The sequence below is a fragment of the Pinus tabuliformis genome, chromosome 6 (assembly GCF_031772625.1).
Source record: "Pinus tabuliformis cultivar Carrire ecotype Pingquan chromosome 6, CPIR1, whole genome shotgun sequence".
NCBI classification, from domain to species: domain Eukaryota; kingdom Viridiplantae; phylum Streptophyta; class Pinopsida; order Pinales; family Pinaceae; genus Pinus; species Pinus tabuliformis.
In genome coordinates, this window is record NC_142292.1 from 196,802,399 (window position 1) to 196,822,530 (window position 20,132).

At 42.2% G+C, this 20,132-nt stretch overlaps 1 protein-coding gene across 15 annotated transcripts in view; it reads left to right on the forward strand.

Moving 5' to 3' along the window:
• The first annotated feature begins 390 nt into the window (after positions 1-390).
• The window catches only part of LOC149258140 (uncharacterized), a 393,208-nt gene continuing 373,466 nt past the window's right edge, over positions 391-20,132 (forward strand). For 10 of the 15 annotated variants that reach the window (XM_089414757.1, XM_089414766.1, XM_089414769.1 and 7 more), the window contains exon 1: positions 397-733. The gene's annotated coding sequence lies outside the window, so the exon portion shown is untranslated. Of the gene's footprint in view, positions 734-20,132 lie in introns of all 15 variants that reach the window. The other 5 variants (XM_089414748.1, XM_089414744.1, XM_089414762.1 and 2 more) reach the window with 4 other exon arrangements.

A 20,132-nucleotide genomic window follows, 5' to 3' on the forward strand; every position in this document is an offset into this window, starting at 1 on the left:
TAAAAGAAATTTGCACCTTAATAGATTTGATCCCTCTTAAATATATAGTTAAAATAGATCTAGGACAATAGTATACATATAGACACAAAAATTCAATGGACCTTAGAACCAAAAAACCACCAAAGATTAAATTAACTATTTTACTTTAATTTAATTTTATTTTTTTTTTAAATAATTTAACTTAATCAAAATGTTTATAACATTACAACATCTCTACCATCCAAAATAAAAAAACATACATCTATCCATTTTAAAATATATATTAATATTTTAAAATATTAAAATCCAAAAGACAAACAACAAAAAAATCACTCGAAGTCCCTCGCCCTAGGTAATAAATAGTAATGAAAATAATTCCATATCCCTCGCCCTAAGTAATAAATAGTAATGAAAACAATTCCATAATCCAAGGTAATGCAATGGGCGACCACCTGGCCTAAGAGACCTGTTGGACTTGCTTTTATAATAGGAATTCAAAATAGGAGATCGCCAACCCATAATGGCGGTTGAAGTCTCTTAGAATTTGGATTCATACTCTCTATTTGGGACCAACTCCTGGCGAGGTGTTAGGAGCGCTCAAGCTCAACGTTTCGCCACAAGCGGAAGCCTAGGTTGCCTTGGTCTCATAATCAGGCAGCAGCGTCTTCAACACGGTCAGAGCAGTGTTAGCGGGGCTTTTACAGCACATTTAGTAGGGTTGAAGCTAGCTGACGCTGAACTTCAACCCCAACAGGTAGTGTGACTGGATTTCCTTCCTCTATGTTTGGCTACATCCTCTGTTTCAACTTTCTTCAAAATCAGTCAAATATGTAAAATTTTGCTGAAAATTCCCCTCTTAGAAAACTATGCATCTCAAGAATTAGTACCTCGTTGGTCATTGCCCTTAAATTCGAGCTAACAGACCCCGTTAAGCTATGATATCTCTAATTATCCAGCAAACATCACAACAGATCCACAATTCCTGATACTTAGACAAGCCCATAAGAAAACAATTTGCTTAAGTCTATCTTCCTAGTGTTTTCTTACCTTAAGAAAATGACACTCCCTGGATCTCCAGACAATTTGTCCCATTGTTCTTGCCAGCAATAATATCATGGCTACTCTTCTATTCTTAATAGCCAATACGCTGTGTCACCTCCCATATCTTTTTATAAGAATATGTTATAGTTCTTCTATCAATACTGACATCCCTATTATATTCTGAGGGTCTTCCCTAGAGTATGTGGTTGGCATTTGTCTGAAAGACATCACAAAATGCACGCTGAAAAAAGCCAAATATTGATCTGATACCTAAATATTATGACCCTCTTTCATCCAACCAAGCTTGTAAGGCTTCGGCCCTCGGGAGACTTCTTGGCCAAATTAAAACGACAGACTACGTAATTTCTCTCCAAATTTGCATTGGCACAAGGATCAACAACAATGGAGCATTCCCTACCTTGTACCTTGTACTTTATGGGAATACATACTTTCTTTGCCACAATTCTTACTTCTTCTACTGGTTTGAAGCTGTCACGCCTATGAGTTGAGATGTGTGATGAGCTAGGTGACATGACTTTCGGTTAAAGGCGACGAGTTGGGCGGTCGGTTAAATGCGCCCAAGTCACATGTGATGAAATGCGACAAAGGCACGAGTCATGTGCGACAAGAGGGCGAGTTGTGACTAGCTAGCACGAGAGTCGAAATACCGAGAAAGGCAAAAAACGACTAAGCGTTGGATGAGTTTATAAGAGAGGCGGAAAACCAAGCAGTTGGATGGAGTCGACCCATAGTTGGGCAAGCCAACTTGAGGATGGGCGAATCGACGTGTTTGGTGGCCGAGTTATAGGCCCAGGTCGACCCATTGACATCCATGGAGGAACTGTATAAAAGGGCGGAGGACGCATGGAGGAGACAACCATCAATGCCAGTCATATTCCAAGCGCACCAAGCAAAATTGGCGAGCAAGGAAGGACGAGCATAGTGCAGGTCGAGGTGCAGGCGGACATAGAGGGCCGAAGCACTAGGCGAAAAAACAGAAAACCGAATAGCAGAACGACAGGCGGACCGGGGGGTGAGGCTGCTTAGGCTAGCCTGGCGGACTGTTGCAGGGCGAGCTGCCGCGGGCGCGCCTGCTCGAAGTCTAAACGAATGGGTGAACAATCGGGATAGTGGAGAGTTGGGCGTGACAAGGTTGGGCGAGCTAGACCCGAGGTGCGGGTAGGTTGCACGAAGGCGCGAGCGCCCTTGCCCACGAGTTGGGGCGGTGTAACATGAAGTCGCCGGGTGAGGTGACACGACGAGCCGGGCAAGGTGACACAACGAGCTGAGCGCGGTGACACGACGAGCTGGGCGAGGTGACACAACGAGCCGAGCAAGATTGCACAATAAGCTCGGGCAAGCTTGAACGATAACTTGGAGCAAGGTTGAATGATAGCTGGGGCGACGCTGAACAATAGCCGAGTTGGAAAGTGAAGTTTGGTAGTTTTGCCAAGGTGAATTTGGGGTTGCCTTGTAAAGGTTGATATTGTACAAACACTTGTAAAACTTATATATTTGTATATTGTTGGGCAAGCTCTAATCAGGGAGTTGCCCCTCCCTTTGAAGAAATATTGTATTGTTGTACTTTTATATGAATGATGATAAAGATGAATGTTTTCGCTGTGTAAAAGAATGATGAATGCTTAGTGAAGTTGAAAAATATTCTAAGTATTGAATGTTAGGCGTAGTCCGTACTCGAGAGTATTGTTAAAAAGAAATTGGGTAGCAGTGCCGCACCTGCCTATGTGCAGTTGAAAGACTATTGCTAGGATAGGGGCGTGACAGGTGGTATCAGAGGCACTGAATACTTGAAGAGAAGTTGATCCCACTACACTTCGTGAGGTGGTATTAGAGCTTGATTCAGTTGAACCAGATTTATAGGAAGTTTGACAGGGGTAAGAAAAGGGCCAAGTTGAACGATACAAGAAGTATATGGTCGCTACTAGATCACAAAGGAAGCTGATGGCAAGTCAAGCGGAGGAACCTCAAGTTATGACGAGGGAATCTAGCAGGGATATTGAATCAAACCTTATGGATCGAGTGGTGGACAGAATGGAGGAATTAGCTTCTGAAGTAGCTTCGATGAAGGCCAAAAATGCTGAATTTCGGGATAACTATACGAAGTTGAAGGAATATTTTGAAGACCTCAAAATCCGATACGAGTATACATAATGGATATATGCACAAACAGAGAAAGAAGTCAAAGAGATTGGAGCTGCAAGGGACCAAGGTTTGGCAAAATCTTGAAGTTGCAGAAAGATCTTGGAGATGCTCGAAATGAGGTAGTGGTTCTGAAGAAGGCAATTGGGCAAAGTTTTGGTGGAGTTGCTCATGTGAAGGTCAAAGAATTTGATTCTTATGATGGGACAAGAAGTGCGAAAACTCTTGGTAACTTTCTATGGGATATGGAGCAATACTTGGAGTGTTTGGGTATGTCTGATGATGAGGCCAAAGTGAAGGTAGCTGCTCAATTCTTGACAAAGGATGCTAAGATGTGGTGGCGAAGAAAGATGGACCAGATTGCTAATGGCGATGCTGCGGAAATCACTTTGTGGGATGACATGAAGAAAGCTTTGCAAGCTCATTTTAGTCCACAAGACGAGACATGGGATGCAAGGATGAAGATAAAATACATAAAGAAAACAGGGAGTCTACAAGCATATCAACGAGAGTTCTCAAGTGCAGTTTTGGAGTTACCTGATATGGCGGAAAGGGACAAGGTGTTCAATTTCATTATAGGATTGAAACCTTGGGCACGCAATGAGGTGAAGAGGCAAAAGATTAAGACACTTGAAGAAGCTTTTGCAGCAGTTGATCGCTTGGTAGAACATTATGATGAAGGAACCGAAGAGAGAAAAAAGAAGACTGATAAGTCGAAAGAGAAGTCTACAAAAGAAGAGTCTTCAAGATTGTATGATAATACGAAAACGAAGAAGCCCTTGAAGTGTTGGATATGTGAAGAACCACATATGGTGAAGAATTGTCCTTCAAGGCCGAAAGAGGCAATGATGGCACAATCCAATGTGAAGAAGAAGAAAGAAGAAACTTCCGTTGGAGTTATGCAGATTTTGGGAGCTGCAGTGGCTACGGAAGTGATCTCACGAAGAGATCCCAAAAGGAACCAGTTGGAATATGTGGAGATGAAGATTGGGAAAGGCATTGTTCTCACTATGGTGGATAGTGGTGCAACTCATAACTTCATGAGTGAAGATACTGCGAGGAAGATTGGGCTGAAATTTATACCAGTTCAAGCACAATTGAAAGCGGTGAATTCTCCACCTGATTCTGTGATTGGTGTGGCTGAGAAGGTCGATGTGACACTAGGTGAATGGACAAGGAAGGTCGATTTCACAGTTGTGTGGATAGATGACTATGAAGCTGTACTGGGCATGGAATTTATGAAGCAATTTGAAGCTATGATAGTTCCACACATGAAGAAGTTGTACATTTATGATGGGCGTGAGGAAGTACCCATTGGTATACCAACCATAGGGGCTACGACAGCTGAATGTAAGTTAACAACGATGAATGTGGAGGAAGTCAAGCGAGATGAGGAAGTCTATAAGAGGTTGTCTTCTACAAAGGAAAAACTTATGGAGCAGTCACAGGTGATTAGAGCGTTGTCTGATAGTATCTTGGATCTATCAAGCAGACTAGAGGCAATGGAGAAGGATGAGGATGCTAGACCGGATGATCAGACAGAGAGTCGGGAAGCATACTTGCAGAGATTAGAGGTGGAAGATCCTGATAGATGGATTGAGCTGATATGCGAGGAAGAGGGAGAGCCTTCAGGCTCCACTTCCTCCCCCTCTTCTTAGACTATCATGGGGATGAGGCTCATTGTTAGCTGCTCATGGCAGTGAGTCTCCAACATTTTGAGCAAACATCTGGGGTGAGATGGACACGATTGGTAGCAGTGTGCAGTGATGAGTCATGATGATGTAGGGGCATGCGTTCTTATGGAGGCGATGTATGGTTGGATTAGCTACCCAACTAGTCACCGACATGAGGGGTACCGACACATGATTTTCTTGCAGAGTTTGGCATATCGATGGCACGAGGCAGGTCAGAGGTGGACACATCTGGATACCCATACACATATTTGTGTGGATTTATAGTCTTGGCGATGGAGGTTGCTGGGATGATGTTGTCGAGGACGACAACCGTTTAGAGTGGGGGAGTATGTCACGCCTACGAGTTGGCGATGTGCGACGAGCCAGGTGACATGACTTTCGGTTAAAGGCGACGAGTCGTGGCGTGACGAGTCAGGCAGTCGGTTAAACGCGCCCGAGTCACATGCGACGAAATGCGACGAAGGCACGAGTCATGTGCGATGAAGTGCGACAAGAGGGCGATTGCGACAAGCTAGCACGAGAGTCGAAAAACTGAGAAAGGCAAAAAACGACTAAGTGTTGGACGAGTTGTGACAAGTTTATAAGAGAGGCGAAAAACCAAGCAGTTGGATGGAGGCCACCCATAGTTGGGCAAGCCGACTTGAGGATGGGCAAACCGATGTGTTTGGTGGCCGAGTTATATGGTCGACCTGGGTAGACCAACCCATCGACATCCATGGAGGAACCGTATAAAAGGGCGAAGGACGCATGGAGGAGACAACCGTCAACGCAAGTCAGATTCCAAGCATACCAAGCAAACTTGGCGAGCAAGGAAGGACGAGAATAGCGCAAGCCGAGGTGTAGGCGGACATAGAGGGCCGAAGCACTAGGCGAAAACAGAATAGCAGAATGACGGGCGGACCAGGGGGTGAGGCTGCCTGGGCGAGTCGGGCGGACTACCATAGGGCGAGCTGTCGCGGGTGCGCCTGCCCGAAGTCTGAACGGACGGGTGAATAGTTGGGCAAGTGGAGAGCTGGGCGCGACAAGGTTGGGCGAGCCAGACCCGAGGTGTGGGTAGGTTGCACAAAGGCATGGGCGTCCTTGCCCATGAGCTAGGGCGGTGTAACACGAAGGCGCCAGATGAGGCGACACGACGAGCCGAGTAAGGTGACACGATGAGCCGGGCGGGGTGAGACGACGAGCTGGGTGAGGTGACGCGACGCGCCCGGCAGGGTTGCACATTAAGTCGGGGCGAGCCTGAACGATAACTTGGAGCAAGGCTGAACGATAGCTGGGGCGAGGCTGAATGATAGCTGGGTTGGAAAGTGAAGTTTGGCAGTTTTGCTAAGGTAAATTTGGGGTTGACTTGTAAAGGTTGATATTGTACAAACACTTGTAAAATTTTTATATTTGTATATTGTTGGGCAAGCTCTAATCAGGGAGTTGCCCCTCCCTTTGAAGAAATATTGTACTGTTGTACTTTTATATGGATGATGATGAAGATGAATGTTTCCACTGTGTAAAAGAATGATGAATGCTTAGTGAAGTTGAAAAATATTCTACGTTTTGAATGTTAGGCATAGTTTGTACTCGAGAGCATTGTTAAAAAAAAATTGGGTAGCGGTGCTGCACTTGCCTATGTCCGGTTGAAAGACTACCACCAGGATACGGGCGTGACAGAAGCCATCTTTTGAATCATCAAAAACTCTATATTCTTGGCTAGATGCTCTTCCTCTTCAAGTTGGCTGAAGTCTTGCCCACTCACCAAGGCATGAAATGCAAGCTAATGGGCCTTTACTACTATCCTCATCATAAGAGGAGATTATGCGGAGCATGTCTTAGCTCACCAAAGTCGTATCATGGTAGGTAGAAGAAAGAACATCATATGCAAAAAAGTAGGTATAAGGAAACCTCTATCTTTGTCTTCGCATTGGTTCATGCATCTATAGTACAATATGTAATCGATTGTCACAATAACTTTAACATGCTTATGAACTGCATTCTATGGCTTTATTTATATTTATGGTCCAATAGGACTTTACAAATATCATGTTTATATTATTCTATGTTATTCCCCATTTCCTCCCAAAACAATGCATTATTAACAATGCATCTAATTTTCTACTAATGATGAAAATAACGTTGTTTTTTTTGGAGAAGGTTGTTGTTTCCATCATCGCAATTGTGACAAACACTTTTGGTTTTTAAGCATCCACATATAAATAGTAAACATAATAGAAGGACGAGACATCAAAAGCCAAGTTTTCAAAATATCGCAGTAACTTAGAAATTGTCTTTAGCTACAATTGCTTAATGATATCAAATGGATTCCAACAAGTCTCAACATAAATATTATAAATAACCTTTACATAAATAGTAATAAGACTATAATTGTGGGTAGAAATCTCTGTAACATGTTGGAGAGGGTAGGGGTGGCAGGTGTGGGGGAATCATAAATGATATTGATGGAGAGCTAGAAATTGCATTTGCACAGGGAATAGAGATTGCATCCAACAATGACGTGGAAGCTCTACCAAAAATCTCAGTAACTTATTGGAGAGGGTAAAGGTGGCAGGTGAGAAGAGGATTGTAATTGATCTTGAAGGTCAGCTAGAAATTGCATTTGCATGGGAATAGGTATTGCATTCAATAATGAAGTGGAAGCTCTAGCCTTCCAAGGTTTAACCATTTTGAAAGGCAAAGTAATTCAATGAACATCAATAGTGAGGGACCCGCTATTCTAGGAAATAATTCCCAGAGTCTAGGGTTAGAACTTAGGTCATTGGTAAAATGGACAAAAGAAACACTACTCAACTTTCTAGATTCATTTATCATGCCAAAGATAAAAGAAATGGATGGAGGAGGAAAATACCTTTGACTAGTTAGATGGCCTATCTTGTCTCTCACACTTTGTCTAGAGAAATTCTTGAATGCTTGAAGCTTCTCTCACCATCTACAAACAAATGAAAAACAACTTTCCTCAAACCATTTGAAGCATTAAATATCAATGACAATATTATAAAAAAACTCTTAATTAATTGATCCTAACTAACATCAACTGGTTAATTACTACTTAGATCATAAAGTTAACAATCAATAATCAAGTGAAGTTCACCATAAATTGAAGTTTGTGGGGGCGGCGTGTAGGGATCTTCATATATTACTCAATGTGAAGCAACAATTACAATGATATACCTAATTTGTTGCCGACACCTTTGTCATTAGAGTTTAGATTCCTTTGGCTTGAACCACTTAATGACTTTTACTCTAGTTCAGAACTTCTCACCACACACACACAGACACACACACTCAACAGATTGCACAAGTTTGGGCTTACAAATGGCATGGTCAAAAAGTTTGGGGTACCCCTATTGAAAAACGGGTAACAGTCCTCAAGGTAAACTAGATTCTATAAAAGCTCGAGGCTTTGTCAACATAGGGCCTAAGGCCATTACAATAATACTCTCATTAAGAGCTCAACATAGCACTTGCAAGAGTCAAACTTGGGTGGGGGGGATAACACTCCTTACAACCACTTAGACCAAGCTTTATATATATATGGTAGGGGTGGTAGGTGTGGGGGGAATCATAAATGATCTTGACGGAGTGTAGAAACTGCATTTGCACAGGGAATATAGATTGCCTCCAACAATTAGGTGGAAGCTCTAGCAAAAATCCTTGTAACTTGTTGGAGAGGACACAGGTGGTAGGTGAGAAGGGGATTGTAATTGATCTTGAACGTCAACTTGAAATTGCATTTGCATGGGAATAGGTATTGCATTCCATAATGATGTGGAAGCTCTAGCCTTATTCCAAGGTCTAACCATTTTGAAAGGAAAAGGATTTTGATGAAAATCAATAGTGGGGGACTTGCTATTGTAGGAAATAATTCCAATGACTAGGGTTAGGTAATTGATAGAGCGGACAAAAGAAACCCTACTCAACTTCTAGATTTAGTTATTATGCCAAAGATAAAAGAAATGGACAAAGGAAAATATCTTTGACTATCCTGTTGGGCTGTCTTGTGTCTTGCAATTGTTGAATTTTCATGATCTTATAATTTGATAATGACTTCCAATGGTTTCTTCATTAATTTATCTAGTGTCACATTCATCATTAAGCAATTATACGTAGAAAATCTCAACAGTGAAACAATAATGACAGTAGGATCATGAAGTGTTAATTTTAGATAACAATGGTATGCTTTATGCTTGCTACAATTACTTCAATGTTCTTTTATCAAACCAATGACAATTTCCAATAGCAATCACATTAACCATCACATTGATAGTAACTGTAGATAGAACATAAACAATAAATGCAAAGGACAAGCCAAGACAAGAGAACACCAGAATTTGGCAAATGCCAGGGAAAAACCCCAAGATGGGGAAAACCCTTTGATCAATTCTCCTTATTATTATATCAAATGTTCAATAGAGAGAGAGTACAGTAAAATCAAAATTGACTTGCCAATAGATGATCAAAACCATTGTCCAAAACAACCTTGTCAAATATGCAATCCAGCCCTCAGTCAACAACAGTCAAATCAACAGTGGAGTGTGCCCTAACCAGTCAACGGTTAATGTCAAAACAGTCCCTTAGCATATCGATCAAAGGAGAGAGAAACTCTACCTCAAAGTCAACCCAAAACAGTGCCAAAATAGTGAGTCAAACCTGGTCAAAGTCTGCACTTCTAGCCACGGTCAAACTTGCAATTTATCTCTGCAGTCAAAGTACCTAGATCACCTCAGTTTCTATGCCAAATAGTACGGCCTGCCCAAACAAAAGGATGCGTAAGAGATTAAATTGAAATTCTGCCCAGAAAGTCAAAGTCAACGCTGGTCAAACTATAGGAAAACTTCAGATTTCTGGCCCTATAATTTTCATCCTCCTTTCTACCACACGTGTGAGAAAATCAACTGCCCAATGAGGTGTACGAACCAATTAGACGAGGAGAGAGAAGAATGTGTGAGTTGATGAGGTGCCAAATGAGGTTTGAGGTCATCCTTATTTATACAAGTCGTTGAGGGTCAAGAGACATGTCACTTGGGGTTCATGAGCCTACATGATGGTGTAGCCGACCTTGACAATTTGAACATGTGTAGGCTTCACTTCAAAAACATGTTTTTCCTTGTCCGATTTGGGTGATCTTTAGGTCGATTTTGGTCATCTAGAAAAGAGGAATTCAATGCAATAATTATCTCCATCAAATGAATTGACCAAAGTGGAATTTGGCTGTAGTTGCCAATTTTAACACTCTCTCAACTAGGGTGAATTCCACCTGCCAATATCTGACCATCGATCATCATGCCATACTGTCATCATGTACCATCTCTGCATCTCATCTCAACTTTGCTGAAAACAGATATATATAATGAATAAGAATCGATCGAGAGTGAGTCACAAGCCTTTTCCACTCTCCACTAACAAAAGTTAGTCCACATAACTAGGGGTAGAACCTCAATCGGACTTGATCCCAGATCAAGTCGTTGAACATCATACATCCTAGACATAGGGAGTATGTCAGTACACGTTGCATCCATCTGAAGTGCTATGGTCTCTATCCTCTTTTCCCAACTCATTGGCCAGGTGAGTGGTACTTCCTAAGGGTCCTAGACTACATGGGTAGGATTTATGCTGGGGTACCTCCAGGAGAAGGTGAACCACTCATCCTATGCATATATTATCAATCACATGTGTCATCAATTGTAGGGGAAGGTGAACCACTCACCCTACACATGTCAACCATCATAGGGGAAAGTGAACCTGTTGATTTTAGGTAACAATGGAATGTTCTATGCTTAAGAGCAATTTACTTCAATTTCTTTATTAGCCCACAATATCCAGTTTAGCAATCACATCAACATGAGTAAAATGCAGATAGAACATAAACATAAACAGTAGAAGACAAGCCAAGACAAGAGGACACAAGATGTGGCACCAGCCAGGGACAAACCCCAATGTGGGGAAATCCTTGATCAATTCTTCTTATATTCTTCAATAGTTCAACAGAGAGAGATAGTACAATTTACAAATCTGATAATTTATGACAGCTGCAAAAAGCCCTGACCAAAAAAGTCAACGTTGGTCAAGCAGGGCAGAATTCTTCCTCTAATCAGCGCGGTCAAACCGAGTCAACTGGGGCCTCCAACCACAAGTCTAATCAGCCCAAAACACTCTGAAAAATTCCAGTCAAATACTGGTCAACGAAAGTCAAACTGCAGCCAGACCTAGGGCAGTCAACACTGGTCAAATGAGAGGTCAGATCACCTCAATTTCATTGCCTAGATTTGCGGCCTGCTAAGGAGAAGATACCTCACCCAATCCGTAGTCAAAACAGGTCAACGCTAGAGGTCAATGCAGTTAAACATCAATCCTGTAGTTCGGTCAACACTGGTCAACACAGTCAAACAATCAAACAGAAAATCTTCCTCCTTCCTTCGCATGTTTGATAGACAGTTGCCCAGATTTGCATACCCAATCACAGGAGGAGAGAGAGAGAGATGATGATAAAATGACTTGAGGTCTCCTCCTTTTATATGCAACGTTTAAAATGAGCTGGGGGTTTGAATGCCTGTTTTGCTTGTTGGCAGACCTTGACAATTGGTCCATAATATAAATAAATTCATATCTTCATTTGTACATGTCGTAATTGGATGATCTTTAGATCAATCCTACACCTCTTGGAGAGAGGAATCTAAGAAAAATATCAGCTGTCATAAATAAGATGATCCATGTGGAGTTTGGCCCTAGTTGCCAATTTTAACACTCTCTCTCAACTAGGGAGAACTCCATCTCTAATCCATCTACTAGTTGGTACTATCTCTGCCATCAATGCACTGCTCTGCTGAACTATGAAGAAGAAGAACTGATTGAGAATGTATCATACCATTCTCTACTGACCCGAAGTCAGTCCCAGATAAAAGAGAGTGTCTCATATTACTCTTAGTAACCGGAAGTCGGTTCCAATCAAAAGAGAGTGCCTCATACCACTCTTACTGACCGGAAGTTAGTTCCAATCAAAAGAGAGTGTCTCATACCACTCTTACTAACTCGAAGTCAGTTCTAATTGATCCCAGATCAATATCGGTCATCCTAGCATAGGGAGTACAGTAGTACTCAATGCGTCCATCGATAGTACTATGGTCCCTATCCTCATTTCCCTATTCATTGGCCAGATGAGAGGTACTTCCCATGAGTCCCAGACTACATGGGTAGGATGTCTCAGCAGGAGAAGGATGAACCACTCATCTTGCCTACATGTCGCCACGGGGTATCACAGGGGAAGGCTGAACCACTCACCCTGTACACAACAAACCACTAGGGGAAGGCTGAACCACTCACCCTATGGTTGCTCATCGCTCCAAGAAGTACCCCAAGCCCCCCGGAGCTCCTAGAGCTCAATGTCCATATCATACAGGACCCTCAGAAGAGGGTCTCTCCACGACTCCAAGTTGTTCTCGGAAGGCTAAGAACTTGACCTTCCCCAGGGGCTTTGTCAGAATATCGACGACCTGCTCATCAGTCCCAATGTGATGGAGCCTTATTGCTCCTCGTTGTACCATATCCCGGATAAAGTGGTACATGATATCTATATGCTTGGAGCGATCATGAAACATGGGATTCTCTGATAATCAGATCCCACTCTGGTTGTCACAGAGGATCATAGTGGTATACAACACATGTCCAAACAACTCACTGAAGATCTTCCTCAACTAGACAGCGTCATAGGAGGCCATACTAGAAGCTATGTATTCGGCTTCAGCGGTGCTCAAGGCAACCGATTTCTGCTTCCTGCTCATCCAGGGTATTGAAGCAAAACCCAAAGAAAAACATCATCCAGAAGTGCTCTTGCGATCCACCACACTTCCAGACCAATCAGCATCAGGATAACCATGCAGCCTCACATTTTTGGCAGTGTATCTCAATCCATGAGTGACTGTGCCCTGAAGATATCTCAGAAGATTCTTGGCACCAATCCAATGTATATGATGAGGCTCAACCATATATTGGCTCAACGTGTTAACTGCAAAACATATGTCCGGACGGGAGTTCACCAAGAACATTAGTGCTCCTATGAGTTGATGATACTTAGAAGCATTTCCCAATTTAGGTTTGACAACACTACCACATAACTTCTTAAAGTTAAGTTCCATCGGGGTAGTCACTGGCTTGCAGTCCACCATCCCAAATCTTTCCAATATCTTCACAACATATTTTTCTTGCGATAGGAAAATTTCTCCTGGCTTTTGCCAGACCTCCAACCCTAGGAAGTAGTGCATCAGTCCTACGTCCTTCATCTCAAATTCAAAAGCCAACTCCCTTTTACATTTGTGAATGAGAGGGTCTGCACCTGTCAGAAAGAGGTCGTCCACATAAAGTACCAGAATGAGAGGTTTATTGTTTTCAACCTTAAAGTAGAGGTTTGGATCGGCTTCACTTCTAGTGAATCTCAGCTTCATCAGATAGCTATCGATCCTCTCATACCAAACCCAGGGTGCTTGCTTCAAGCCACAAAGAGATTTCTTCAACCTGCATACATGAGATTCCCGGTCATGAACCTCAAACACCTCGGGTTGTTCCACATAGACTTCCTATTTGATCGAACCATGCAAGAAAGCGGTCTTGACATCCATCTAATGTAGGTTCCATCCTTGCGAGGCAACAAGGGCTATGATCGAGCGGATGGTGGTGTATCGGGTAATAGGTGCAAATATCTCATCGTAATCTACACCTTCCTTTTGAGAGAAGCCTCGAGCAACAAAGCGAGCCTTGAACTTTTCTGCACTTCCGTCAACTCCATGCTTGATTTTGTAGAACCACTTCGAGGTGACAACCGATTTGTCCTGGGGTTTAGGAACCACATCCTAGACATCATTCTTCATAATTGACTCGTATTCTTCATTCATAGCATCTTTCCATACTTGTTGCTTCACAGCTTCTTCAAATGATGAAGGCTCATTTTGAATGATAGTGCTCATGGTGGTCAAGTGTCCTTGATACCTGTTCGACTTCTTGCTTTCATGCAAAGTCCTCCTTGGTGCAATATGTCTCTCGGCATCTTCGAGAGTCTCCCTAAACCATGAGGGTCTCCTCTTGGAGGAGGAGGGTTCCTGGGGAGGAGGATCAATAGGATCCATGGGTTCATCAACATCATGCATCATTTCGTCCTCTTTTTCACCTTGTTTTCCGGTGTCAACTTCTTTGTCCTTCCTTGGGATAGGAAGGTTGTTGATCTTGCTGAGGGCCATATCTTTGTCAAAGGTGACATCATGACTTATTTCAAATTCCCTTTGACCAACCACATAAATTCTACAACCCTTAGAATTTTCACTATAGCCCACAAAGATTCCTTTCTTCCCAGATGCACCCAATTTGCTTCTTTTCTCATTTGGCACATGAAAATATATGGGACTTCCAAAAATTCTAAAATGAGAGACATCAGGTTTCTTACTAGTGAACATTTCTTCCCTTTGACCAACCACATAAATTCTATAACCCTTAGAATTTTCACTATAGCCCACAAAGATTCCTTTCTTCCCAGATGCACCCAATTTGCTTTTTTTTCTCTTTCGGCACATGAAAATATACGGGACTTCCAAAAATTCTAAAATGAGAGACATCGGGTTTCTTACCAGTGAACATTTCTTTGGGAGTCTTGGAGTCCAATGCTTAATGAGGGCATCGGTTTTGAACATACACGACGACATTTGCAGCTTCGGCCCATAGAAACTTCAAAAGCCTTTGATCATGAAGCATGTCACAAACAACTTCTACAGTAGTACGATTCTTCCTTTCAGGCACACCATTCTGCTCAGGAGTGTATGGTGTTGTGGTCTCCCTCTTAATGCCAACGTCTCTGCAATAATAAAGGAATTCATTTAATTTGTACTTAGTTCCATTATCAGTCCTCAATATCTTGATTTTCTTCTCGGATTGGTTTTCAATCATGGCTTTGAAGTGTCGGAACCAGGTGAACACTTCATCCTTCTTCTTCAAGAAGTAGATCTAGGCCTTGTGAGAATAATCATCCGTAAAGGTGAGATAATATAAGTATCCTCCCAAAGAGTTTACGGGCATCATACCAGGTATGTCGGAGTGGATCAATTGCAATATATCTATGGTCTTGCTATTACTAGAGGGGAATGGTCCCCTTGTAAGTTTTCTTTCGGCACATCTCGGACATACACCTTCATGCTCTAATTTGAACTCAGACATACCTGTCATCATCTGTCTCACATCCGGTAGAGCCTTATAATGAAAATGGGCAAACCTCCGGTTGTAGAGATGTGTCGCAAGACATAGCTCCCAATGGACTTCCTCCAACTCGATACAAAGTGTCAACCCTAAACCCAAGAGTAAAAGCATCTTTAAAATTCCTTTTCCAAACACGTACCTTTCCATCGATGAATGCCACCTTGTATCCTTTGTCTTCCATTGCCGAAATGGACAACAGGTTCTTCTTGAGATCATATACATATAGAACTTCTTGTAAATGAATTGTGTTACCTTGATTCAATTGAAGGGTAACATTCCCTACTTCCTTCATGGGATAGGTGGCATCGTCTCCAAGGATAATCTCCAAGTTTGTCTCCTTCTCTATCAGATTAGAGAGAGCTTCCTTGTATCTGGTGAAGTGCCTTGAGGCACCACTATCAATTATCCAATTCCCCAAAGTATCCGGAGGAGAGGCAGTGGAAAGGGCTGATATAAGATAGTACTCTTTTTGCTTATTGTTAACAACATTGGATTCTTCATACCTGGAGTTCCTTGCTTTCTTGGAGGGTTGACCATTTCCTTGATGTCTCGCATTCCTTTTTCCTTTGCCATTGAACCGGCCATTCCTTTGATTGTTGTGGTTGAAGTTGCCCCTAGGGTGATTGTGATCATCATCATTGGATGTGTCCCTTCTATTTGGACACTCCCTTGCATATTGGCCAAATTTATTGCAAACAAAGCACCTGGCTGTTGAAATTTCTAAGTCTGACACGTCAGAAATTCCTACTGCATTATCTGGTTTATTTCACCTACTTGTTTATTCCTTAACAAGTTATTCATTCATATAAATATTGATAATAAAACAACTGCAGTCTCAACTCATATACAGATCATCAACTGAAATAATAGACAAACACATAAGGGACACTGTTGTTTTTTGACAATTGTCCCTGGAAAAAACCCAATGTGGGAAAACCGGTGCAACAGTTCTGAGGGTTTTATTATTAAGCAGCTTTCTTGAGTACAACTAGGGTGCCAAATTGGCTCACCCAACAGAGATGTCTACACGGCAGTAATACCTCTTCTCGGAAGCATATATTCAGCTTCTCAACACTAGTTTGCCCCACAAAAATCCTTCTGACGCTTCTCCAAGGCTCTGCATCAGACCTTCTAGCCTTTGCGTAGCTCTAGAACCCTTTGCGTTAGCCTTCTGCCTCTCTGCGTCAACTCTCTGGCCTTCTATGTCACCCACGCAGGCCCCTCAGCCTCTGCGCAGTCTCTAGCTCCCTCTGCGCGGCTCCTGCTACCTCTGCGTAGCCTCCTCAATCACTGCGCTGGCCTTTGGCACTATCTCTGCCTCTCTGTTATGTACTCATTGCCCCTCGCTGCAACTCAGATCACTTGTTCGAATTTTCTCAGCAACCCCGCTCCAGAAAATCGAATTGACTGATTAACTTGGTGTATCTCCAACTGACCCTCAAGCCTCCTCTTATACTTTCCCTATTGAGTTTTCAATGACTGAGATTAAGTCCCTAATCAATGACTAAGATTAGATTTGGCTTGATCCATGTCATTTAGAACATTCTCACCTAATTTTATATTAATACCCATTAATATTTTAATTTTCCTAAGTTTAGACTTAGGAATCCCATTAAAAATATTAATCATTTTAATATCTCTCTAACCAGTTGAAAGCTCCCCAAACCATTTTTGGGTCTTGGAGATCTCATGTGCTTTAGCCTCTCCACCAATTTTCATGGCTAGAGCACATCCGATGCTACCCCAAATCAACACTTCCCTTCCTTCTACCCTTAGGTCCAAGCTTTCCATTGAAATGACCTTTAGACCCTGCATTATTTCTTCTTTTGGCATGAGCGGAGAATGCAGTGGGGTTGCTTCTATTAGAAGGCATTTCTTGCTCCACCATTCTTATTTCTTCTTGAATGCATCTCGACATCAATTCTTCAAACCCTGGAATTAGATCATTATTGAAAATAGTGGTTCTAAATATATACCACTCGAATGGGAGTCCTCCAAGGGTAGTGATAGTAAGTTCCCTGCTAAGAATGACCTCTCTAATTGAAAGTAGATCATTCTTGATCTTAGTGATCCTTAAGAAGTAGGATTGAATATCCCCGTCCTTGCGCTTCTTAATATCCTTCAACTTATTTTTGAGAAATAAAATTTGATTAGCATGACTAACCTTGAACATGCAGACCAACCTGTCATAGATTTCCTTGGAGGTGTTCAAATCGGAGATGTAGGCCACCAGACGCTTGTCAATGGAATCTCTGATAATCTTCTTCGCTTTGACTTCAACCTTATTGTATTTGGTCTTTGCAGCAGCCGGTGCATTTGAAGGAGGCTCAGGGATTTTACCCTTCACATAATCCAACACTTCTTGTTCTTCCAAGGTCAAATCAAGAGACATCTTCCATCCATGATAATCAGATTTTTCACGGAGTTTGTCTTCAGCCGGGAAGTGGGACGAGGAACCCATTGAGCCTTTTGTCCTTGGCCAATTGTCTTCGGTGATTTCTCTTTCACTCTGGCTTGGGCTTTGTCTTCACCTCAACTTTGATACCATGTTGATTTTAGGTAACAATGGAATGTTCTATGCTTAAGAGCAATTTACTTCAATTTCTTTATTAGCCCAATATCAATATCCAGTTTAGCAATCACATCAGCATGATAGTGAAATGCAGATAGAACATAAACATAAACAGTAGAAGACAAGCCAAGACAAGAGGACACAATATGTGGCACCAGCCAGGGACAAACCCCAATGTGGGGAAACCCTTGATCAATTATTCTATTCTTCAATAGTTCAACAGAGAGAGAGATAGTACAATTTACAAATGTGATAATTTATGACAACAACAGAAATCCTTAACCCGAAAAGTCAACGCTGGTCAAACAGGGCAGAATTCTTCATCTAATAAGCTCGGTCAAACCCAGTCAACTTCGGCCTCCAACAACAAGTCTAATCAACCCAAAACAGTCTGAAAACGTCCATTCAAACACTGGTCAATGAAAGTCAAACTGCGGCCAAACCTAGGGCAGTCAATGCTAGTCAAATGAGAGGTCACATCACCTCGATTTCAGTGCCCAGATCTGCGGCTTGCTAAGGAGAAGATACCTCACCCAATCCATAGTCAAAACATGTCAATGCTAGAGGTCAACGCAGTCAAACAACAATCCCACAGTTCGGTCAACATTGGTCAATGTAGTCAGACAATCAAACAAAAAATCTTCCTCCTTCCTTCGCACGTCTGAGAGATAGCTGCCCAAATTTGTGTACCCAATCACAGGAGGAGAGAGAGAGATGATGATAAAATGACTTGGGGTCTTCTCCTTTTATATGCAACATTGAGTATGAGCTGGGGGTTTGAATGCTTGTTTTTCTTGCTGGTCGACCTTGACAATTTGTCCATAATATAAATAAATTAATATCTTCATTTGTACATGTCGGAAGTGGATGATCTTTAGATCAATCCTACAGCTCTCGGAGAGAGGAATCCAAGAAAAATATCAGTTATCATAAATAAGATGACCCATGTGGAGTTTGGCCGTAATTGCGAATTTTAACAGAATCACTCAGCCTATGCTCTCATATGTCATAATGGGGTATCAAAAGGGAAGGTGAACCACTCACCTTGTACACAACGTACCTAAGGGGAAAGTGAACCACTGACCCTATGGTCGCTCATAGCTCCAAGAAGTACCCCAAGCCCCTAGGAGCCCACAGAGCTCAATGTCCAACTCAAGTGGGACCCCCATGGGAGGGTCCTTCCACGACTCCAAGTCTATCTCGGAAGGTTAGGAACTTGACCTTCCCCAAGGGCTTTGTGAGGATGTCAACAACCTGCTCATCCGTCCTGATGTGTTGGAGCCTTATTGCTCCCCATTGTACCATATCCCGGATAAAGTGGTACCTGATATCAATATTTTTGGAGTGGTGGTGGAACATAGGATTCTTAGGCGAATCCCAATTTGGTTATCGTAATAGATAATGGTGGTGTCCAACATGTGCTCAAATAGCTCATTGAAGAGATACCTCGACCAAACAACTTCATAACAGGCCATACTAGCTACAATGTATTCGACCTCGACGATGCTTAAAGCAATCGATTTATGCTTCCTGCTCATCCAAGAAATCGAAGCAGATCCCAATGAGAAGCAACATCCTGACATACTCTTTCTATCCACCACACTGCCAGCCCAGTTAGCATCAAAATATTCACGCAGCCTCAAATTCCCGACAGTGTATTTCAACGCATAATTGATTGTGCCATGAAGATATGTCAAGAGATTCTTAGCAGCAATCCAATGTATGTGATGAGGCTCAACCATGAATTGACTCAAAGTATTTACAACAAGGCATATGTCTGGTCAGGAGTTCACTAAGAACATCAGGGCCCCCACAAGTTCTCTATATGCAGAAGGGTTTGTCAATTCGGGCCTAGCAACACCTCCACATAACTTTTTGAAGTTGAGTTCCATTGGAGTAGACACAGACTTCCATTCCACCATCCCACATCTTTCTAGCGGCTTCACAATGTATTTTCCTTGAGAAGGGAAAATCTCGCCTGGCTTTTGCCATACCTCCAGGCCTAGAAAGTAATGCATCAGCCCTAGGTCTTTCATCTCGAACTCGGAAGTCAACTCCCTCTTGCATTGATAAATGATAGGGTCTGCACCAATCATAAAGAGATCATCAACATAAAGGACCAAAATAAGAGGCATGTCCTTTTCAATGTTGAAGTATAGGTTTGGATCAACATAACTCTTTGTAAATCCCAACTGTGAAAATTCCAATATCGGAATCCTATTGCAGCAACTGGAAATTATTCTCCTAATTGTTAATTTTATTTAACAATTTATTTGCTATTTGCTACGACAAATACTGAATAAATCACACTGCAACCTTCACAAATATAATATTGCAGAAAAATAAAACGCTGGAAGCATGCCGTAGGTGGATTGTTTTGGCCTCAGCATGATGTCGAATAAGATGATATTTTGTATTGATGTGCTTGGTTCGATCATGGAACTTTGGGT